Source organism: Thamnophis elegans, chromosome 4, assembly GCF_009769535.1.
Source record: "Thamnophis elegans isolate rThaEle1 chromosome 4, rThaEle1.pri, whole genome shotgun sequence".
In the NCBI taxonomy this organism is placed as follows: Eukaryota; Metazoa; Chordata; class Lepidosauria; order Squamata; family Colubridae; genus Thamnophis; species Thamnophis elegans.
In genome coordinates this window covers 51,137,610-51,163,200 of record NC_045544.1, presented here as the reverse complement: position 1 = coordinate 51,163,200, position 25,591 = coordinate 51,137,610, and the positions used below count along the sequence as shown (strand labels likewise).

At 40.2% G+C, this 25,591-nt stretch overlaps 1 protein-coding gene across 1 annotated transcript in view; it reads right to left on the bottom strand.

The window, feature by feature from the left end:
• GRM1 (glutamate metabotropic receptor 1) overlaps positions 1-25,591 on the bottom strand; it is a 260,622-nt gene that overhangs the window by 222,249 nt on the left and 12,782 nt on the right.

Below are 25,591 nucleotides of genomic sequence, written 5' to 3'. Positions count from 1 at the left end.
CCCAACCTTTCTGGCACCAGGAACTGATTTCGTGGAAGACAATTCTGTGTGTGCGTGTGTGTACGTGCGCCTGTCTGTGTGTGTCTGGTCAGTTAAAATTCTGAAGCTCTCTTTTGACACTGTGGTCCGTGTGGCCTTGCAAAGCTAATTGGCAATGAGGTCTTTGGCAGCATTTCAAGGGAGATAAAGGTGGGTGCTTATTAGCCTTATCCCGAAAGACTTTGGCAGACTTCTGTTGGACTTTTTACAAACTATTTGTGACTCATTACAGGCTGTGAATGAACATAATTCACAGCCATTGAAATAAAAAGAGGATTTGGGGGGACTAAGCATGTGCTTTTTACTGTCTCAGGAAGCCTAGGTCAGAACAGTAACCTAGATCCCGTGCATGTGCAGATGAAGCTTTGCTCCCTTGCCACCGCTTGCCTGGTCTAGGTCCTAACAGACCACGGACTGATAACGATCCACAGTTCCAGGGTCGGGGGAACCCTGTGTTATGTTATAAAATGTATGCTACTCAATACTATAGCTAGAAGAGCCAACCATAGGAACTAACATCATCAAAATGACAAAGATAGCATCATGACCTCATGAAGCAAGTCCCATCTATTCAGTGGTGGGTTTCAAAAATGTTTGGAACCTCTTCTGTAGGTGTGGCCTGCTTTCTGGTTCCACTGGTGGAACCTCTTCTAACCGGTTTGACGAACCGGTTCTACCAAATAGGTGCAAACTGGTAGGAACCCACCTCTGCACCTATTTTGTATATGTGGTATCCATTGTTTTTGCGCCAGGAAGTCTACAGTGTAATCACAGAGAAATTTGGAAGCCTGAAATGGTTGGTTGGTTAGTTCACACTTTTACACTATCTGCTACAGGGGTGAACTAGCTCCATACAAGGTGATTGATGATATTCTGCAGGGGTCATGGCCATGACCCAGTCGCCTGGCATCTCTAGGATGCTGTTTAAGGCAGAGCATTCTTTCCTGAATGTGACTGGTGATTCTCTTCCGACACTTCATGATTAGCGGCCTTTGAGAACTTATACTGGAAGAAAAGCAAACTTTCTTCAACTAAACAATGTTCTTAATTGGATAAATGGCTCAGATATTAATATATAGAACATTTATTTTATTCTTATGAATCAACATATTTTAAAATGTAACCAATAATTTATATTTTATTATTCCTCAAACCTTAACAAATTGACTACATATTTCCATCATAGTATTATGTGTTCCTTCTATAATTTTAACACTGTTATCCATGTACTCTATGCCAATTGCTAAATAAATAGAGGCACTTGTGATGTGCAATGTGGAAAGCAACAAGTCAGAGCTTGTGTTACAAGAGAACAATCAGTGGTGGGATTCAAAAAATGTTACTATCGGTTCTGTGTGTGTGGCTTGATGGGTGTGGCTTGGTGGGCATGGCAGAGGCAGGATACTGTAAAATCTGCATTCCCTCCCAATCATCTGGGACTCAGGAGGCAAAGAATAGATGGGGCTGGGACCAGTCTGAGGTGGTATTTACCGGTTCTCCAAACTACTCAAAATTTCCGCTACTGGTTCTCCAGAACTGGTCAGAACCTGCTGAATACCACCTCTGAGCACAATGCTCCTTTTGTGCTTTGCCTTCCCCATGGAAGCCTCGCTTCCCAGTGGTGGGTTGCCAATTTGTTTACTACCGATTCGGGCGCTGGGCAGGTGGGCGGAGCCTCCCACCGCATCTACTACTGGTTCACCCAATCTGGGATGAATTGGGAGCAACCCACCTCTGGAAGAGATCACACCCCCAATCATGGGTTCAAATCCTGTGGTCCTTGTATACTCCATGCATTGGCTCACCTAGCCAAAGTTTGTCAAAAAAAAAAAATAGAATAAACTGTATTTGCTGAAGGGCCCTCTGCCAGGAAACTCATTTACGGGAAGTCTTTTTTTCTCCCCTGTAGGATTTTTCAATGTGAGAATTAGATCTCAACAGAATATGGGCACTCTTGGTAAGTTTTTTTTTAATCAGCTGATAACAGCATCTGGCTGATCTGGAAGGCTGCTAATACCCGTAAGACTGTGACTACAGACAAGCCTAGAAAGTTGGGGGAGGGCAACCCTCCCCAAAGTAGTCTATAGAAACTATTTCTATGCTGTTATATAGAAAATGGCATGATTGGCTCTATGTATTCACCATGAGTTCAGCTTTACCCCAGCCAGGGTTCAATTTTTTTAAAATAAGGAGCACTCTGTGATACCATTGGGTCATCTTAATGCACAAGAGGTTCTACCTGAGGTTTTGTGAAAGAATTGGTAGCACAGTGTTCCATTAGATGTCATTCCTTTCTTCTTCACTAAAGTTCATTTCCATTTTATTTTCTGTAGAAGCTAATGGCTCAACAACCAGACACATGTAGGAAAACATTTAAAGTGTTAAAATTATTATTTGGGATATATATTTTAAATGATTCATTTCACCCCCTTGAAAGAAAAAAAAAGAATCTGATTATATTTGAAAGGCAGAATACAAGAAAAATAACCCTATTAGTGGATCAGGTAAAAAAAAAATATATTTTTGCTATTTTGCTTTTCCTAGTGGCTAATTGAACGCCTCTAAAAGTCTAAATCAGGGGTGTAAAACTCAAGGCCCGGGGGCTGGATCCAGCCTGTGGGGTGCTTAGATCTGGCCCATGGGGCCACCCTGGAAACAGCAAAGGACCAGCCTGCAGTGCCTCTGCAGTGAAAATGGAGATTGGGAGGGCTGTGTGTGGCCTTTCTAAGCTCCGTTTTCACTGGCAGAGCGTTGCAGGAAGCAATCACAACCAAAAACTGAGCTCGGGAGCCCATTTTCACTGGAAGAGTGCTCAAGGCACCATAGGCCTCCTCAACACGAGTAATGTCGAGCTGGCCATGCCCACACTGGCCATATCCACACTGTCCCCCCCAAGGTCAAACACACTCCTGATGCGGCCCTCAATGAAATTGAGTTTGACACCTCTGGTCTAAATGCTCACAAGCAGGAAATGAAGCCATGTTTGTTCTCTTGCAGGTACTCTTTGGAGACCCCAAGAAAGAAGCAACAATGAGTCTTCAAGAAAAATAGCCCTCAATAGACCTGGCCTTCACAAATAGTCCACAAATAATCCAGTTTCTTATTAAAGCATCCAAGTTCATGGGCGTGATGCAGTACAGGTAGTCCTAAACTTATGACCATAATTTTTGTAGCTAAGTGAAATATTAGATCAGTGATTTTTGCCCCGTTTTATGATTATTATTTTTTTGCCACAGTTGTTAAGTGAATCACTGCAGTTGGTGATTATTGGTAACACGTTTGTTAAGTGAAACTGGCTTTCCCCTTGGACTTTGCTTGTCAGAAGGGGATCATAGGAACCCTGGACACTGCAACCATTATAAATATGAGTCAGTTGCCAAACATCTGAATTTTGAACATGTAACCATGGGGATGCTGCAATGGTCATACAGTAAGTGTTTCAATGGTCATAAGTCATTTTTTTCAGTGACGTCGTGACGTCGAACAGTCACCAAATGAACTGTTGTAAATTGAGAACTACCTGTAAGGCTTTCTGCAAGCTAATTATGCCCTGGTTTAAAAAGGGGGGGTCCTTTGACTTGTTCTAAATCTTTTTCTAATCAGCCACTTTAGAAGGCCCTAAGCAGTGGTGGGTTGTAAGCGGTACACCCCAATACAGGCGTACCAGAGCCTGCCCAGAGCACCGGATATCATTCCAGTACGGTGCTCCAGAGGGCCTATCCGCCCGCCCAAGCTCCTTACCAGTCTTTTAAGTCTTCAGCACTTCCGCGCACGCGCATGGCACGTACAACGCTTGTGCAATGCTCCGCTAGGAAGCTGGAGTGTCACAGAGGCTTGCGGAAGTGCTAAGATGCATGTGCGAGCTGTGTGCGTGTGCGCGTGAGCTATGCATGTCCATGTGGATGCCGCCTGGCCTATTCCAAACGTACCAGTTGGAATGGGATCCAGAACCCACCACTGGCCCTAAGAGGGAAAGAAAAATGCCTCCCTATTTATTTAGTGCAAGTCAGACATAACTTTATACATTTGGATCAAGGTCCTCTTTAAGGAGTTGAGAACATGCTTGCCCATGGTCTGTTTTCCATTTCAGTACATAAGTGTTATTCATAACATCTCTATATAAGTTAAAATGCATTTCACAGCCTGGCCTCATTGCCCAGTAAAATGAGTGACAACCAACTGATGAAACTCTATTAAGTCATTCTTTCGGTTTAAGCCACACTTATTTATCCTGCAAAGAAATGCTACATTCACAAAGCATTAAAGCATCTGCTTCCTGCATTTAGTTACAAACTAACTTGCTCTCATTATCACTCAGGTTATAGTTCAGAAACGGTTCATTTCACAGCATTTGCTGCAGTTCCTAGTTGTGTAAGTAGATGAGGAATCACTATGATGGGTGATCTTAAAATATTTATCTGAAATTCAAAATCCATGTGAAATTGGAACTTTCCAACTTGTATGCATATTTATCTGCAAATACCATGTTTCCCTTCTTATTTTGCTTCTTAACCAGGCAATAGTATAGGCACATTTACCTATGGTTATGTCTATGGAATTCAATGAGGTAGCCAAGCAGATATGCGTGGGATTGCATTGTAAATATAAAAGTTAAACAATAGTGGGGATTTTATATGTCCAGCATATTGTTATTGTGGAGACAACTGAATTTTTGATAACCCTGTTTTTGTTTTTGTTTTACTTCCTTTCCCTCTCTCCTTCATCTCTTTTTTGAGGCCTTGCAGAGAGGCAGGAAATAAAGAAAATGTATTCGCATGCGATGAAAACAAACATCAAGCCCAGATTGAAAGGGATGAATATGGGCAATGTTTTCAAATGTCCAACCTATTCTCAATTCCATCTTTTGCAAAATGGCTCAATTCTCTCCTATTTGTGCAAATTTTGCAGCATCCAGGAGAGCTATGTTTTTTTTAAATGAGGCTTCAGTTCCCATGGTGGCCAAAAAGTTTCACAAATATATAAATGTATGTGATCAAATAGAACAGTGGTCTCCAACCTTTGAAATTTGGCTGCCCAGCTGAGGGGTGGGGGGAGAGGGGAAGTGAGTTGCATGAGCGGTGGGCCATCATGCACATGTGCGCACTTAACTCCACTCACACAAGAGAGAACAGAAGACTTTGGGGTGGTGTTCACACAAGAGGAGCTGCGCATGCACACCAGCCCGCCTCTCATGCAGCCCAGTTCCAAATAGGCCACAGCCCAATAGTGGGCCACAGCAAGGGGGAAATAGAACATTGGAAAATGAAAAATAAACTTTAGAGGAGCCTTTAGAAAGGTTAAATCAGATCAAAGAGCTTCATGAAAAGCCATATTTAAATAAAATAAAATCCGATTTAATGTTTTCTTCTCACTGATTTTTTTATAAGCAGTCTTCTATTATTTATGTGTTCTTTTGTCAAATAATTCTACAGGCCTTTTTTGTTTTTTGAAGGCTTTCTCCCCAAAACCCTCTATGTTTCAAGGAGAAAACAGATCAAAGTGAATTACTTATCAGGGAGACTTTACTGTAGCTATACAGTATATTGCTGTCTTATAAATCTCTTTCACAATTTGCAGAATGACTATATGTCTAATTGTACTTTTTCTAATAAATTAAAATAATTAGGAAGTGATTCCCAGCACATTTATCTAAAAGTAAGTGTATAGTATATCAATGGATCCCTAAACTTGCATTAGAACAACTTTTTATAAAAGAATTAATGCCATGCCATACCATCCATCCTATCTCAACCACCCACAGATAGAAGGAGGCAAGCAAGAAGAAAGGGGTCAATTCAGATATTTCATACTGCAATGTACCATGAAATATAGAATATGGGGTATCAGCATAAAAATAGGGCTCCCTGATCCATAGCTACAATCCACATGTGGATTGTCCAGCTGTGTTTGGAAAAAGGATGCCATTCTGATAAAAGATAAAAATTCTTCCTAATTTGGATCCATCACTTGCTCCTAGATCAGATCCCCAGGACCAATGCTCTATGTTTAGGCTGCCATGTTACTTACAAGGCAGCAGCAACTATGTTTCTATACCACTCCATATCAGTTTGGTGGGGGCTGCATATTAGCCCAAGAAAAAAGTAAAATAATTGCACAAGAATCCTTCAGAGAACTCCAAGGGGAAGGGGAGAGGGATAAGAGAGAGGGTAGGAGGGGGGAAGAGGAGGAGAGAAATGAGGAGTGGAAAGGGGAGAGAGGAGTAGGAGAGAGGAAGGGGAAGTAGAGAAGGGAAGGAGGACAGAGAGAAGAAAGGAGATAGGGAGGAGGATGAGAGAGGGAGAATAAAGTGAACGTACAAATATAGTGTATGGAGAGCAGAAGAGCCAATAGCTGGGTTTTTTTTTCTTATGGTGAGTTAATGGTAAGACGAATTGATGTAAACATTTAATAATACAATACGATGTTGGCTATGAAATAGTATACATGTGATTATATATTATGAAAATGAAAAATAAAAAAACTTTACAAAAAAAGAAAAGTGTAACTGGGCAACTAGGAAGCACTCCAAACTGCTATATTTTACCGCATTTCCTATATGTAGCTGTCTCTTATTTAACTTGACTTTCTTCAGATTACATTACATAACAAAACTGTGTTACATGCAAGATGGGAAGATAATATGAACAGTAAATATCCATTTTTCTACTGGAGCACATTTTAATATCTGCAAAATGTTGTTGAAAGCTCCAAGGCTTAGAATATTCCAAATGCTCATTATTTTCTAGGATGGGAGAAAAGACTCCAGAAGCAATGGCATATCAAAAGTCTGAAGGATTAAGAAAAGCCACAGAAGTCATTCTTTCTTTTCTAACATTTCCCCAAGCTGTTCTTCCACAATGTCTTAAAGCTATACTGTTTGCAACTGCAGTTTTTAATTATGCAGCTAATAAGTAGTTTTAGAAACATTCAGTTGAGTGGTCTTATAAGGATTGTCATATATTTTACTCGGAGAAATACATAAATAATATATACTGTGCTTAAATAAAATTAGACATAAGAGCAAGAGAAGGTGTTGGGGTCATAGATTTCAGCTGGCTCTTTGTATCCTTTTCTTGGTATGCATTGATGGGTATGCATTGATGGGTGTGCATTGATGGGTATGTTCTTTCTTTCTGCCTCAATCTGAGAGATACTCTGGCTGTGTGGCTTTGGACTGGAATCCTAAAGTCCAGCTCAGACCAAATCATTGCCTAGTTCATTTCTAAAACCTTGAAAGTCTAATTGGGCCAGGAGACAATAATAGGTCAAAGGTCCACCAAACTTCTTCATGTTAATCTTGGTCTTCCAGGGCTTAATCTGACACCTTAATCACCACACCAAGTTTAACTAGTTGTAGAGACTGCATTTGAATGTAATTGTGGAGCAGGTTTGGGTTTTGACTGACATTGTGAATTAGTTAGATTAAGATTAAGATTCACTATGAATTCTGAAGCAGAGAACTCCAGCAGGCCTATATTTTCCTGGCAGCCTCACTACTGTCCATGGGTGGGTTCCGGCTGCTACCATTGCTGATTTGCTCAGGGATGTACTGTGCATGTGCATGCACAGTACTAAAAAATTCTTTTGCGCATGCGCAGAAGCGAAAAACAAATGGCAGCGCCTACGGCGCCTTTGAGAGAACCAATTTGGGGCATGGCAGGTCAAGTTTTTACCTACTTGGCCAAACTGGTCTGAACCAGTAGGAACCCATCTCTGCTACTGTCAATATTTCAAGTAGTTTGAGCTATATATTATCAGGAGTGAGGAGAGGTTCAGTAGGTACCTGGAAAAGTAAGAATCTATGTTAGGTCCCAGAGAACTTATGAGGGGATGAGCACTCTCAAGAGAGTCAGAACAAAACACTTAAATTGCTCCATGTCCAGGCACCTTTGAGAAAGAGCTTTTCCAAAACAGATTGATCACAACCAGCCACACATATAGTACATGACTTGAACTACATACAGCATTTGCCACAAGGACCAGTTCATTTAGAGAAGGGGTGTCAAACTTGTGGCCCATTGGCTGGATGTGTCATGTGCTGGCCATGCTCACCCCAGTTTAGTGAAGGGGGGAAGTCACAATATGTCACATGACGACAACCTGACACCGTGAGTTTGACACCCCTGATCTAGAGCACATGAGAGTCTTCTTTCACTTTTTATGTTACTCCAGCCATCCTAGAATAAGTTTCTTCAGTCACCAATAATGTAGAATGAGTACAAGAAAATTTACTCCATTGAGCGGGAAACTCTCTAGTATTGGTAGTGGTGCAGATGAAGTGCAGGCAGTGCTTAGGACAAATGAGATTCTTATTGCATAAAAGAGGGATTGAGATTTGTTTTGGTGATCAGAGATGATACTTAGCTTTTTGGTGGGGGGAGTGCAGAAGGTGAGGTGATGGTGCAAAGCAGGTGTATATAACACATTGCATTTGTGGTAAGATATGGATTAACATACTGTCTCCCCTGTCCCTGTCTCCCACCTTACTTTCAGGGTTTTTTTTCTCCTTAAACGTTTTTTAGGCATTTTAATTTCTATTTCCTCCAATATAAAATTATGGAAATTCTGCCACCAGTGTTTGATCATCATGGTTTGAGAGGCTCTTAGAAATAAACTGAGAAAAAAGGGTCATAACTTGTTGACTATCAGGGTATAAATGCAGGTGCTTAAAAAAGGAGGAGGAGGGGGGAAGGGAAAGGAAAGGAAAAGAAGAGGAGGAGGAGGAGAAGGAGAACAAGAAGAAGGAGGAGGAGAATCACTGACAGTTCTGCTATACAGCCAATACGAAGAAATCCGCCCGGAGTCCTTCGGGAGTGGGTGGCATACAAGACAAATAAATAAACTAAACTAAACTGTTATCCATTGTTTAAATTCTGTTGTAGGGTTAGTAATATACTCAAAAGAAACATCTAAAGTTTGTGACCACAGGAGAAAAGCTTCTTGATCACAAAGAAGTAAACACTGGGGACCTCTCTAAGTCTCATATAGTCGAGAAAAGGTTAAAAAAACAGATAAAGGAACCTTTCATTTTTTTCCCATCCATCTCTTCCTTTTAGTTATGAACCCGCAGTCAGCATTCCTGGATAAAAGTAATCCATTACTAGGAAACAGTTTAGTCATAATGAATTGTTTTCTTTATTGCCTTTGTATTCTGAGCAGAAAAAGAATGTCTTAATTTTCATTTCCCCGAGTACTTCTCCTGGGTCGTATTTTATTATAGGTGTCCGGCAGATTGTCTGTCAAAATGAATGAGTAGGGAATCTAGTGCCTTCCTTCTGCAAACAATAAGGTTGTGGTGACATTTCAGATGCTCTCCTCAATACCTGATTTATGACGTCTTCCCCGAGTGGCTGCTCCTGGCCTATTTCCTCGGAAATCTGCCCAATAACATGAGCAGAAATGAAGAGCTCTTCTTGTTCTGCATTGCTTTGGGCTTTGCATATAGATAGAGTGCAGAACTGACTCTGTTGTTCTAATCTATTCCTTTACACCCAGGAGTTGGAATACTGGGGACTAAAACTCACATAACTGATGCACAGACTCTCCAAAACAAATATGTTGATTTGTTGCTGCAAAAATATGAAGGCCTACTGCATCTTAACAAAGAATTAATCTGTTACTCTTTTAATGTGCAACAGAATTTTTGTCTTTTTTGCTGCAAGTCTTTTCTTATTTTTCTATGCTTCAATGGATCATAGAGTGTATGATATTTATACATGTAGTGAGAGTTAATAAATAATAAAGTAGAATTTCTAACTTATTAGTTTTTGATTCTAAGACATTAAGACAGCTTTAAATTGTGACTTACCTATGAAATTCACTAAGTGGCTTATATAAATTGTTGTCTTTAAGTCTAAATTTGCAGGTTTACAACAAGCTAAAACACCTGAAAGAAGGACACAATTCTGCCATTTTTGGAATTTGCCACCATGAATTTGATACATAGGCCACATTCAGCCATGAAGATTCAGATGATTATGATTCAGATCAGAGGTGGTATTCAGCAAGTTCTGACAGGTTCTGAAGAACAGGTAGCGGAAATTTTGAGTAGTTCAGAGAACCGGTGAATACCACCTCTGGCTGGTCCCAAAGTGGGGTAGGAATGGAGATTTTGCAATATCCTTCCCCCAGGAGTGGGGAGGGAATGGGGATTTTGGAGTATCCTTCCCCAACCAAGGCCACCAAGCCACGCCCACCAAGCCACACCATGCCCACTATGTCACTGCCACAGAACCGGTAGTAAAAATTTTTGAATTCCATCACTGATTAAGATGATTTATCAAAATGGCTACATTCATTCACTAAACCAGCAATAATCCACATGAATCAGCCTAGAAATTTTAGCAGGAACTAAATTGTTTTTAATGTGTACTTCTAAGGATACTCAGTTAAGTAATTTAATCCTGATCAAATAAATTATTTAAATTTGAGTTTCTATTTTTTTCCCCTGGTGACTATTGACCAACATTTCTCTAGTTTCTGAAGTTCCATCACAAAAAAAAAAATCTTACAAATTGGAATTGTTTTCTTGACTATTCATAGATGGTGGTTTTTTTCAGTTTGGATAATTATAGAAACTCCTACCTTTTCTTTATTGATACAGTTCAAAAGGGGGTGCTCAAAACAATATGTATGCATACATCTTCTTCAGTAAAAGAAACATCACTGAAATTCAGGCTATTTAAGATGTTCTTCTAAGCTAAAGTGACCAGACGTCCCGCTTTTGGCGAGACAGTCCCAATTTTTCACAATTTGTCCCGCGTCCCGCAGCGTTTTAAAAAAGCCCCGATTTTGGCTTCATGTTGAAAGCGCAGTGGATTTGCTTAAGAAATCCTAACCAGGACAAGACAAAAGACACTCTGTCTAATTGTAGTGGTAATGTTTTTTTCTGGGTTAGGCTATTGCTGTGGCCCAGCAGGAGCCGTTGGAGCTGCCACCAGACTCTAACAGTGAGGGGCCCTATGAGTCGGCCCTGGAGGATGTGGAGGACCCTGGACAGGGTTCTGACTCCGAGCATGGCACAGAGAGACTTGTTGGCCACCAGGTGGCACCTGAGCCTTGGATCAGTGGGGAGGAGACAAGGGAGAGTGATCCAGAAACCAACTGTGAGTTGTTCCGGGATGCACGCCATCGAAGGGCTACTCAGCGTCAAGAACAACTATGTAATTACAGAAGGTAATTATGCTCAGCTGATGGTCATTAGGCTCCTCTCCAGACTATAAAAGAGACTGCTTGTGCCATGCCCTTCTTGCAGAAGTCAACGCTTTGGCTAAAGAGAAACAAACATGGCAGGCTGGATTGCTGCCAGAGTTTGTCTGAATTGCTGCCAAAGTTTGTCGGCCTTGCTGCCAAGGTCCTTATCTGTGTGTTTACTTGGCTTTAAGCCACCGAGAGTCTGAACTTGTTATTAAAGGACATTCTCATTTAAGCTTGTCTCGGCATTCGTTACTGGACAGAGGAGGGGGTCAGAACAGGCTGTTAAGCCCCAGGGCTGGGATCCAAGGCGTGCTTAACTAGGCGGGAAACTTGTGCAGACCCACCGGGGTGTGGTAACTGAGGAAAAGAATGGAGGGGAGGGGCCGTGCGGAGAAGAAAAAGCGTGCCGAACTGTCATCGGGGCTGCTGAAGCTTGCGAGGAAGATCTTGAAGTGGAGGATCCCAGGGCTGCGGACACAGGGCTTTGATCTGGTGATTCTGGGATCAGCAGCCATGAGGGATTGGCAAGGATGACAGGTGGTCAGTGGCCACCTGAGGGAGCTGCTCTTCTCTTCCCCCATTCCCCCCTAGCCAGGCCCAGCCTGGCCCTATGAGTTGGAGAAGAAGGAGGTGGCGGCATCAACGACTTGAGGTAGTGAGGGAGAAAGGGGAGCATCGAATAGGGGATGAGGGGGAGAGGGGTGGATTTGTTTTTCTTATTATTGTCATTGTCATCAAAGGGGGGCAGCGGGGGTTTCCCCTCGGGTGTTTAGATCCCCCCCGGTGTCTCTGGGAAAGAAAGTTGTGTGATTGACAGGGTTGGGAGGAGGCTTCTCCATTGAGAGGAAGAGGCTTGAAGTTGTTTGGAGGAAGAGGGTTACACACACATTTTGGGATGGGGAAAACATTTTGAATGATGGTACTCATTTTAAAGCATGGCACGTATGGGCCCCTCGGCCCATAACAGGCAACTTTAGTTGACTTTAATTAGTGCTTGGATGGGCGACCATCAGGAAATGCTCCTCAGGCTGGAACATTGAAAAAGGTGGTATGGTGGAGGAAACTCATCGTGGAAGAAGGCAGTGCCAAATTCAAGAGATCTTAATCCATTAATTGGCCATTTTTCTGGGATAATTGATCCCTGGGCCCCAACAATGCTGTCAAGCACTGTCAAAAAAGAGGCTTTTGGCCACTCCAGCGGTATGTCCGCCATTAAAATGGCCAATTAATGGATTAAGATCTCTTGAACTAGATGGGATCCCTAATTGAGGGCAGCTGCCACGAAGAACAGGCAAACTTCAATTTAAACCCACCAGGTTTCCCTCAAGCGGGAATTCCCGTCTTCGCCTGTCCTAATTCAGACACTTTCCTTTTCTTTTTGGATCACATTCTCTTCAGCCAATCAAGAGGTGTGCTGGGAATCAAACCCAGTTTGGGGGTGAGGAAAAAAGCACCGGTCATCCTCGCCAATCCCTCGTGGCCGTTGATCCCAGAATCACCAGATCAAAGCCCCACATCCGCAGCTCTGGGATCCTCGGCTTCAAGATCTCCCTCGCAAGCTTCAGCAGCCCTGATGACAGCTCAGCATGCTTCTTCTTCTCTGCATGCCCCCCTCCCCTCCATTCTTTTCCTCAGTTCCCACGCCCCCGGCGGGTCTGCACAACTTCCTTGCCTAGTTAATTGCGCCTTGGATCCCAGCCCCAGGGCACCTTTCTGTGGTTGGTAAAGCTCCTGCTCTCCCCGCAAAAGGTAGCCTCGTCGCCACCTCTCTCTATTCCCTTTGCCTGCTGTCGGTTAAGAACAAAGCCCACGGTGGGGAAGCTGCTTGTTTGTCTGTCTGAAAGCGCTGTCAAGAAAGAGGCTTTTGGACCAAATTTTTAATTAAGAACCCCCTGTCAATGGTGTCCCGCTTCACCAATGTTAAAATCTGGTCACCTTATTCTAAGCATGTCTCTAAGAGATATTTTATTATATTTTAGTTGCCAAACACTTTTCCAAACCAATATTGCAGTCATTAAACTGCATTAAACTGTTCGAAGAAATCATAATTCCTATTTTTTTAAAAGCAAATAATGCCTTGTTTGTTGTCTCATTTTGTGAGGCCATTGACTTGAAAGCTTTCTTCCTGAAAGCCTAATATTAATAACCATGGCAAGAAAGATCATACAATGGGGAAAAACTCACTTAACAATTGTTTCACTTAGCACCGCAAAATTTAGGATTGTAAGTTGAGGACTACCTACGTATAGTGAATGTTTTTGTCTGGTGAAATTTCTGTCTATGGTAAGCAGCAATAAATATACCATTCTGATCAGCTCCTTGTGTTGTTTCTGGTTCCTTGTGCCTGATGTTGGCTAAAAAAAGTCTGACAGTTATTTGTATAGTGTGAGTGGACCTGGAGGACCGGTAATTAACTCCTCTGAATTAACTGGATCACTTAACTCAGTTGTGGAGTTCTTAGAAGACATTCATCCCCATGGCCCTGTTAAGTCAACAGGCCACTGAGAAGTTTACAAACAAGAAAATGAATATTTGCAAAAATCAAAAGCATACCTTTCCATTATCATACTCCTTTTTAATTTCAAAGTTTCCTCAGCCAATTCCCTTAATAGCATTATTCAATTGCTCTTCTATATTAGATATATCAGCTCAAGTAGAATAAAATATTCATAGTAAGATTGATGTCTAGCATTTTTTTCCCATTTAAAAGGATTACAAAGGAAGTGAAGCATGAGCTATTGGTCTACCCGAAATATTTAATGTGACAGAACTCCTATCCAGATATGACACAACGCCTTCAAATAATGGAATACTAGTTCTTCCTACTGCAGAGGAGGGAGCAGCAGGGAAGTGCAGTCACTAGAGGCAGGGGAGGTGTGGCCTCACCAGTCATGAGGAAAAGGAAAGAATTTTAAAGATTTTTTTTTAAGTAATTAAAGCCAAGGCAGTTGCTACCAGATTCACAGTGACTTGGAACAGTGCTTAGTGTTAACTATAGGAGGAGGCCAGAGAAATAGGGGCCTCCTGTGCATAAGCAATTTTTCACCTTTTAAGAGTTAAGCAAGGGTTAACAAGCAAAAAATTTCATATGCAAAGGAGGCATGTGTTCTCTTGCCTCCTGTAGAGGGCATTTTTAGAGGCTTTTTAGAGTTCTCTGGGAGCAACTAGCTCAGTCTGACTCAGAGCTCTGGCAGAACCACATTGCCTTTTCAAACACACACACACATACACACACACACACACAGCTGGATAAAAGTACATAAGCCCAGCTTCACTGATTACAACGTGATTCACCTGCAATCAAAGGTTCCAATCAGAAGGCAGCAGGGGAAGTGGGGGTATGGCAGAGGAGCTGCTTTCAAGCCTTTGGAAAATATATCCAATCCAACTTCTGTGTTTGTTTGAGAGTGAGTGTGTGAGTGAGAGAGGGATCCAATTTCTCTGTGTGTGTGTGTCTGTTTGAGAGAGGGGGAAGGGAGGGAGAGAGGGAGGAAGGAGGGGGAGGGAAAAGAAAAAAAATGGGAAAACTTATTTTGCAAGGGGGGAAAATGCTGTTGCTTTAAATCGGAACTGAGCATGCCTGGCTGTGGAATTCTGGGAGTTGAAGTCCACAAGTCTAAAAAGTGCCTCACCAGCCATAAAGCTGACCGCACGTCACTGGGGAGCAGATGGATTATAAGCCACCTTAATAAGCCATCTTAATACCTGGACTCGTGCATGTGATTTGCATTCATGACATTTGGCCCTGAAAAGGGGACACATTATAAAGGAAAGGGAAACCAGATGAAAAAGACATTGCCAGTACGGTTGTAAATTTCTTTTATCCTGGAACTGAACAGGATAGAGATGTCACTGCTATCAGTTAAGAAAGGAGAAGTCAGACAAGGAAAATGAATGCCACCAATATATAATAAATAAGTAAAATAGAATAGAATTTTAAAAATGGCCCTTATCAGACACATGTGCCCTCATTTCTTCCTACCAAGCTGCCATGCAAGATCTCAATTATGCAATTATTCATTCTGGGCGTCATCCTATTTTTTTACCTCTTTTTGTCTTGTGACGTTCTCTCCCTGCTTCCTATCAATTCCTTTTATCTTACTTTGATTTGTTTAAGGAGCAATCTGTTACCAAACATTAAGACCTTATTTACACAGGTGCTTCACACAGTCAACTCCTGAATCGGGCCTATCTCCTTTCTGGTGATTCTGGCATTATGCAATCATCTTGAGAGCTGCCATTTATAAAGGCCAATTGCACACTTTCCCCAGCTTCATCTGATATCCCATCAAACTTTCTTGACAAGGCAATAGTTGCAGAATTTCCACTGATCAGTCAAGAGGCATGTTTTGTGATTTGGACACTGTACTATTTCTAACCTCTATTGTTTTCTTCAAGACTTGATAGTAACTTCTGTAAGAGAGGGGTTCATTGTTTCATCTGTTCTGATCCTCACACACTATTTTTTTTCTCTTGGAAAACTGACTGGGCAAAGCCGGGAAACTGACTAGGTGTTGGAATCTGCACAACTTTGATGACCAGTGTAGGGTATTTTAATCCAAAGCCTTTTTCAGAGTGTTGTGTGAAAACTGACTGTCCTCTGGCCTGTTGCTGATTACTTCATGCAGGACATGAAGTAACCTATTGAATATAAAGCCAATATACGTGTTTGCATCTACATTTAATATTTAGAATGCAGTTAGTAAAATTAATTGTTAGGGGCAGAGAAAATATTTGAACTTCTCACTTATTGTTGAGGTTCAGAAGAAAACCTTCCTTCAAAATCCTCCTTCAAAATCTAACTTGGGTGGTATAAGGGAGGACAAATGTGGATGGTTAGCAATTTCTCCTCAGTGTGGAGGATCTTTTGTTTGGTCTACAAAAGAAAGTCCAAAGAAAGAGATTACAAAAGAAATAAAAGTTAAGATCCCTATTTTATTTATTGTTTTGGAAACCTCTGCCACTCTAAAGTGTGAATTCCTAACCTGTTCCCAAACAATGTGCTAATGCTATCTACATTAAAAAACAAAACAAAAACATGCCAGCCAAAATACATAGCTGGAAGAAAGTTTGCCTTAGTAGATCACTTGTTCTTCAGCTTGCTCTACTTTTTCAGCTCTTCTTATTTAGAACTTAGAAATAACTTTTAAAAGGAATTTATTTTTTATATGGTAATAATTCGGGTACTGAAATTTTAATATGAGTTGATGGTGAATTACTGATTTCGATTAGACTTCCTATTATTTTAAATTGTATGTTTTATATTACTCGTTGGCCAAAAGGGTCTTTTAAAGGAAGTGAGGTATGATTCAATATGGTCTATTTTTCTATGCCATTCATTGAATTAAGATGCAATTTTATACCTCTGAGATCCTGGTGCCCATCAACACCAGTGGGCCTGCCGACATCTCCTTTGGAGCTTGCAGGTCTGCTGCTCCACCTGACTTTAAAAAAAATACTTTAAAGTATTTTTCCACTAAAAGAAATAGATAGCAGAATTCCACTTTGAGTAGCATCTTCAATCCCAAGATTTCCATAATTTCCCCAGCAGAAAGTTGTTTGAAAATATAAATAGGGAGTAGGTTCAAATCACTACAAAATCCTGCCTTCACCTCTCAGATAACGTTCACTGTAACATTGTTCCACTGTAGTCATTTGGTTTTGTGACCAGTGTTTTAAAAAGCAAAACCAGACTGTTGCAGACCATTGTGGATGTTTTCTCTAATCCAGCTGCATTATTGTTCCCTTGCATCTGCTGCTCAGGTGGATAAACATGCACACTAGTCAAAAAAAGGAGTTAAGGTGGGCAAAACCCTTGCCAAGAATTGGATCATGGGGATTCCTTACTTCCGTACTGACAGGATTGCCATTTGTTTCCTCTGCCAGGAAGGCAGAGCCACCACATTGAATATGAGCCATTGTTTCCTTGATGTACAATTTTCTACTGAGATGCTGAGGGAAGCAATCCTCTGCTCATTAATATTTCCTCTCACTCTGAGTCAAGATTTCTGTCAATCTTGTTAAAACAAGCCAATACACCGAAAAGCAGCTTGATGTGGTTAGGGATCTGCCGACACATTGTCTACCCTCCCAGCCTTCTGGGCTTTCTGAGGTCAAGAGGTGGTTAGATTTGCCATGAAGCAGTGGAAGCCCGGAGTACACCTCCAACTGTGGTATTTTCCTCTTTATCCTGGGGAAAATGCCCCCACCTGCTGGTAGTACAAGATTAGAGAGGCACTGCACAAAAGGGGGACCAATATCTTTGACAGCTTCCCAGCTGTTACTTTCCCTTTTTTTAAGATTATGGATATGGACGGGATTTGGTGGTTGGGGGCAGATAAAAAAGTCAATACATGGAATATATTAATAAATAGCATCTATACTGCTGAGACTAATATTTTCTACAAGTCAAGAAGAGAAGCATGAAAAGCTTAATATACCCTTGTACATGCTAAATTTTCCAACATTTTTTTAAACATGAAGATAAACTGTTTGAAACCAGAATGTATAAACATACTTAACCCATTTTGTCACTGTGACATGTTTTTAAAAAAGCAAAAGCTGTATCTTAAAAATTAAAATAATACGTATATATCAACTTTAATTTTAGACTCTTCCTGCAAATCATCCTGATATTTTTTTTAATAGTCTTGATATTTTGCCACATAACTCAAAGCTTTCCAAATAAATAAAGATTATTTCTGAGTAGCTTGCCATCAAATTCAGCAGCCAGTCCATTGCATTTTGGTGTTTGTGGGAACAAAACTTTGGAAATGGTACCAGAATGTACAGGAACTGACAGGTGTGTATAGGCTTCTATAGCATCAAGACAACTTCCTTTTTAGATATTCTATACTCCACATTTGAATCCTTAAACTGAATAATTTGCTCTTAGGATCCAGCTAAGCTTCTTTACAATCTCTACTCTACTCTACTCTACTCTACTCTACTCTACTCTACTCTACTCTACTCTACTCTCTACTCTGCTCTACTCTACTTTACTCTACTCTATTCTACTCTACTCTCTACTCTATTCTACTCTCTACTCTACTCTAGTCTACTCTCTACTCTACTCCACTCCACTCCACTCCAGTCTACTACAGTATCTGTTGTAATATTATCTGCTCTTTGACCATCAGATGTCCAATACAAGTCAGTGTGGCATAAAGGTTAAGATATTGGATTAAGACTAGGTAGTTCCAGGTTTATGTCTTTCCTCAGCCACAGAAACAATGGCTGACTTTGGGAAGTCAATCTATCTCAACCTGAAAAAAATTGGAGACAGGGCCTGTTATACTACCTTTAATTTCAGAAGGAAACAAGGGATGAATGGATGGATGGATGGATGGATGGTTGGACGGACGGACGGACGGATGGATGAAACAAACTCTTGAGAAGATGATATTCAATGGTGCCTAAGCAGGTTGAGGTGTTGACTTCATTTTCTATTTGTAACACCCAGGAAGATAGGAGGATGCCCATTCTGAGTTTCAAAGTAAGGATAACACATCAGGAAGCCATTGGTTTTCTGCATAGTAAAACAAGTAAATTACAACTGCTTTAACTTGGTTTACATTTCCTTTTAAGCCTTTCATTTGTACCCCACAATCTCTCCCTTTAAGTATTATAACACTTTAGGTCTCAACTTCCTGAAGTCTTACTTAGCATTGTTACAATATGCAAACATGCAGATACACTTTGCAAGAGAAATATAAATATTAATATACATACTGTATATTCAAATGTTTCCCTTCAAGCAATTTATTAATCATCGTTTCTCAATGCAAACAAGTTTAATATGCATAAATACAAAGATGAAAATTAGTTGTTAACTAATGAATGGGGAAAACAATCAGACAAATTTGCAAATCCATGTGCTGGCTTCTATGAGAATAATAGGAAATAACTTATTATTTCTGACAAGCCATATTCCTAATCTCAAATATAAAGATAGATTTCATCTTTATATTTGTGACTTAATAATATTATTCAATCTATTATCAGTAAGAAATGTATTAGGACCAATCTAAATGAATCACAAAGTATATAAGGATTTTAAATTTTGTCAGGTAAAATGGAACAAGATAAAGATAGGGAAAATAAATTTCCAAAACATCTTAACTAAAGCAAGAGACCCAGTAGACCAAAAAAGAACAACAACAGCAGCAAGACCAAGAGTCAACTGCTACGTATAATGTAAGGATTGCAACAGCCATGTTAAAGGTCAGACAAGCAGAGCGTATTTATGAAAACCGACTAGCAGTCGAAGAATGATGAAAACGTCTTAATCTCACAGCACATGGACAGACTAACCATAGTTTCAACTGGGAAGCTATAAGCACCCTAGACCAAGCTAAATCAAAAATGCTATGGAAATCCTGAAGCTTAGCATGCACACAAATCAGCCATCAATGGGCATGTAGAGATAGTGTCAGCTTCTGCTTTGCTATCGCTTCAGCTGCCATGAAACGGGGAGGGAGGGCATGGTATTTGGGTGGGGTTACTCATTGTGCTGGTGGAAGGTTCTGGAGTTCACCGACTGATCGGACTGCGCATGCGTGGGTGTTTCCCGCCAGGTCTAACGGCACTGACATTCCATCTTCATGATGCCTTTTGAAGTTATCTTGCACCTGACATTTGGAAGACTTATGATTGGGCTGGGACTGTGATGCCAAGGGGTGGGGAATGGGCTATTCTATATATCAACTGCTTTCGCGCCTAATTAATCAGACTTCGCTATGCATTGCCTTTAACCATTTTTAATTAGTAAAAGTACATTTGATTTCTACACATGGAGTCTCATGGTCTTTCTTCCCTAATTAACTAATGGAGAGGAGCTGACAGTTAGCGAAGTCTCAACAACACCTTTCCAGGAGACTACAATCTACCGTGGAAGGTGCAAAATTACAAGGAGACAGAACAGAGAAAAAAAAATGTCTTCGCCAGCCAGCGATGGAGAAAAGGACAAAGAACCCACTGATATCTTGTTTCCTGAAGAATTGGCTCAGCTGGAGATATCGAGCCCTGCTAGTCCCCCCCCCGTTGGTCTTTGTCGGTGGGACAAAGAGAGGAGGGGGCAAACTGGGATGCGGCCGTTACCAGAAGAAGACACCAGGAAAGGCCGTTTGAGGCGGGAGCCGAACGAAGACCCCAGGAAAGAGATCAACCTGATTACTTGGAACAGAGGTACTCTGGGCAAAGATTTGGGGAGGGTGAAGAGGCCGAGAGGGGATGGGAGCAAGAAAACCCATGAGCAGCTTCACACCCCCCCCCTGCCAGGGGTGCTGCCAGACCAGGGGCCCCACCCCCCAGAAGACGCAGAATGGCTAAAGTCCCCCCATTACCTGTAAAATATGATGGAAACCCTAAGAAGCTGGGGTCTTTCATCATGCAAGTTTATAATTACATGGAAATCTATGGGCCCGATTTTGAATCAGATACCATGAGAATACGCATGGTTTTGCTTGCATTAGATGAAGAGGCCCCTGAATGGGGAACAGGCTTGCACCAATCAAATTCCCCCCTCCTGAGGAATTTCAATGCGTTTATGGGAGCTTTCAAGAGACGGTTTGATGACCCCCTGACTGAGAAACGGGGCAAACTGAAATTTATGACCCTCGCGCAGGAGGACAGGCCAGTGTCACAGTACATTCAGGAGTTTCAACACCTATGTAATTACATGAGGGGATGGGGTGAAGAAGCCCTTTTGGACAAATTTGCTTTGGGCTTGGATGAAGATATTTATCAACAATGTGTTAATCGCCACCATATTTGCGCACCATTAAAAAAAAAAGCTAAGAACGAAACAAAAGATCAGACTATATGCTCTTCAGCAGCCTATAGGCAAGGATTAAGATAAGACCAATGATCAGGCAGAAAACAACACTTTAATCAAAGTACTACCAAAGGGGGGAAAAAAACCATACACCCAGTGGTGGGATTCAATGGGTGTAACAACCGGTTCACTGAGTGTGCGCTTCCCGTGGGCACATGCACACAGTGCATTTGAAAACTTACCTTCTACTGCAGCCCCGGTGCAAAACAGCTGAGGCGCAGCAATCCGCTCTACCGCGCCTATCAGCTGGGCTTCAGAAAATGGAATATAGGTCAGTATAGTGCAGGGATGAGTGGGAGGGCCCAGCTGATCGCCAGAGCGAACCGGTTCAGTCCCAGCTGATTGTCAGAGCTACCGGTTCACCTGAACCAGTCTGAACTGGTAGAATCCCACCCCTGCATATACCCACCAACACTGGCATGACGAGCTATTCTACATAAACTGTATATATGTGTATACTTTTTTGTAAAAAGTAAACTGTATATAAACAGAGAACAAACACCACATTCACTCGCACTGATGAGGTTACCTAGTTGAGTAATGAAATATCTGCAAGCAAACAGCCAAGTTCAGAGAACACCAAATTCTCCAAAGTTCAACCCTACATATTTTTCTTCTCTTGGTGCTAGCTCAATTTGTGGATTTGTATGATGAATATTTCTGGAGAATATGAAAGCTTGCACAGTCTTTTGAATTATCTTAGTCCATCTCAAGTTCTCACTATTGTTTAGAAAGGCTCTATGTCTAAACCTGTTTTTCTCCACTTTGATGATTCAAACTTCCAAAGAACAAGTTTCCACTAAAAGACAAGTCATATGCATATTGCTTTCCGAAAACACTGCATGAGGGATTCCCATGTGCTAATTAACACTGTGGAAAAAGTGTTAAAAGTATTCAAATGCAATATGATTTTGACAAACATTTCAAAGCATTTGTAAGGTGTGTTTACATTTTTAAAAAACTAAAAGGATGTACACATCTGTCTTGTTCCTTTAGTTATAAACAAAATCAGAAAGATTAGATTTTTCTGCTTATATTGCTTAACAAGTGGGAAATGATCCAAATATGTGTGATCTCATCAGTAAAATTGTTTAAAAATGGTATATATGTGGACTCTGTACAGCTAAAATCTTAATAAGCACCCATAATATTGGAAGGGTAAAATTTATGTCAGGTGCTAAAGGAAAAACCAATTGCTATAGTACAGCAGAACCCCAAAAGGAAAACTTTACTAAGATCAAAGATCCACTATCCTGTGACTACTTATTTTACAAAAAAATTTGCATGCCAAACTGGCAGTAATGCCGGCAGCAACCCACCCCTGCTTTGCACTATTAACTAAGTTTGGATACTCAGATACATCACTTTTTATAGTACTGTTTCTAATTTTATTGTACATGTTCTTATTTAACTTTAGATCTTATGTTCATTGTTTTTCTTGTTTTTATCTACAGATGTGTATAACAATTCTATTATTGGATATTTTATTGTATCCAGCTTTATGGCTGTAGTAAATAATTTGATTTCATTTGATCGGATCTGATTTGATTACAACAATGTTGAAACCTCAGCAGACCCAAAAAGTGCCTAGTATCTCTAAATTGCCTTTAACATCTTCCCTTCCCCCCCCCACCAAAAAAAGTAAAGGCATCTGTTTATATTCAGCTGTTCAAATCAATTAAAACATTGAATATTGTTTTATGACTTCTGAATTTCACAAATAGAGCCACACATTTAAGCCTATTTTTCTGATTCAACAAGAACGGAGGTGGCGCAGTTGTTAGAGTGCAGTACTGCAGGCCACTTCAGCTGACTGCTTTCTGCAGTTCAGTGGTTCAAATCTCACCGGCTCAAGGTTGACTCAGCCTTCCATCCTGGGTGAAATGAGGACCCAGACTGTGGGGGCGATATGCTGACTCTGTAAACCACTTAGAGAGGGCTGAAAGCCCTATGAAGGGCATATAAGTCTAACTGCTATTGCTATTGCTAAATACCCTTTTCAAACAAAAGAAAATTTATGAAAATAAACAAGTTCAAAAAGATGAGAAGTAACTATAAGCTGATGTTTTTCTATACAGAATTTATACTAGAAAACAATTATGTGTACACACACATACACACATTCCTGCTACCTGTTCAGGACGTGTGATTTTATTACTTCATATACAACCCAAACTCAATATCAAATATTAATAATCCCATTTAGAGCCAATATGTGGAATTAGAATTGGTGCTTTCTGAAAAAATATATATTGAATTACTGATTATTGAATGTCATCCATTTAGACTTGTTTCAATATTAGGTAAAATAATTGAACTCTCTGCAATGAATTTAAAGCAAGCTAATGTGTGGTAAGCTCAGGCATAGTAGGTAAGATGTAGGTTTATTCGGGCAAAGGTTATATATGGTATGCTCCCAGATGATTAAATCTACTACAGCCTTTAAAAAAAAATCTGTGCACCAGCCTCTAGAATCAGAGCTGAAAGTACTTATTCTGTTGTCTTCACAAGAACTAAAAACCAAGATTCAGGAAGAGTTTTTTATTAAGGCATAAGAAATTCTTGAGCTGCAGATAATCCCTTCTATATATTATTCAGTACATTTGAAAAACAACCAGGGTGATACAAATGAAATGCTTCCTTTCTCATTTTGCCATGTGCTCCTGGATTGAATAATACAAGGATTGTCTTGCAAGGAAATGAATGGAATGACATTTCTTTCTTTTTCAACTGAGGCAAATCATCCAAACAGGAGCAAGCTACAGATGAAAAGACAGACTGTAAGATCCAGGACATTTTATTTCACTAAAAGTCATCCCACATCACAATATGTTACAAAAGCAGAGAGAATTGGTGTCTATTATGATTGGATATGATGCAGTCTATGTTTAGAATAGCCATCATGAACAATGAGAAATAAAATAACAAAAACCTTACTTTCTCACCCTTTTCTACTTGTACTTTGAGTTTTCTCATTTTTTTAGTGTAGCTGGAGGGAAGTTTCTTTCTTGTATTCAGAGGCTCCAGTGTGTAATCTTCTTAGTCTAGTTAAAAATGTATTTTCAGGACCAAAATATCATTCTGATGTTGACATGACAGAGACTGAAGTAGTTAAAATTGTAGAATCTTACAATGTTGAAATACAAAAAATTGCTTTAAATAGGAGCAATGGTTTTCCAAACGTTGGTACATTTAATGTAATGTCTAGTATGATCCTCTAAGGGCAAAATATAGTTACTATTATATATGTATAAGGAACCTCTGATTCTGTTGTTCATCTCTAACTCTACATGAAGCTTTTGTGATCTTCTTTCTTGAATTTATGAGTTCATAAAGACTGGAAGACCATCAAAACAATCCAATGCACATTAGTTCTCATGCTCTACATGACAGTACTGCCTGGCATCTTTTATCTGCACAAATGAGGTATCCTCCCATATTTTAGTTCTCAGTCTGGGCCTTTCTGTGGATACTGTCATCAATAATTCAAATTTATATCATTTATGATTTTTGTTTGTGAGACATAAATGCCAAAACTCGCATAGTGCTCTTGCTCATATTGTACTGCCAGTCATAAATCTGTTGATTATCACAACATTTATTCATCTACACGTTTGCATAGTCATCAGGAACTAAACCACTAACAACAAAATAGAAAGTAGTAGTCAATAAACTGATATAGTATAGTTTTGCATTGCAAGGGTAGCACTTAAATTATATTCACAAAACATAAAGCCTATTGAATAAGGTCTACTTCTGAATCATTTACATTTTTGATCAATTCCCCTTATCAAGCAAGATACTAACCCTGTACAAGAGTTATTTAAATTACTTAATTCAGTACATGTGTAGAGATACGTTTCCACTGAATATCTCATATATCCATCTATTCTATCCTATCTATCTTTCTATCTTTCTATCTTTCTATCTTTCTATCTATCTATCTATCTATCTATCTATCTATCTATCTATCTATCTATCATCTATCTATCTATCTATCTATCTATCTATCTATCTATCTATCATCTATTACAAATGTCTGTCAGAATACAGCCTTTGCCCATAGAAATGTAGATGCAGAGATTCGTGGTCAGAAACCATGCTCTTTGAAACTTCCTGTCTTGACCACTTCCCTAAATGTTAGCAAAAGGGCTTCACAATTTGTGCAAAGTTTAAGCTTGGAGTTACTCAATGGCTTTTCATTGAGCATATAGATACAGAAATTAAATAATACTTGAATCTGACCATCAACAGTTCCCAAATGCATCACTTCTTGGGATTAACGTACAGTAGTTTTGGAAATGTCATGCTGATCTACTCAAAGTCTTAACTTCAAATATGCATTTAACAGCTGTGAAATTCCTATTTGATTTGCAGTTCCTTTCTTTCGGTATCTGCACAGCCTCTCCCTGCTTCAACTAGTTGATTACAAATTCAAATTTTACACACACAGACACTGAACATGTACATGACTGTGTACTGTATATGCATATAGACACATAAACAGGCTTGCTATATGTG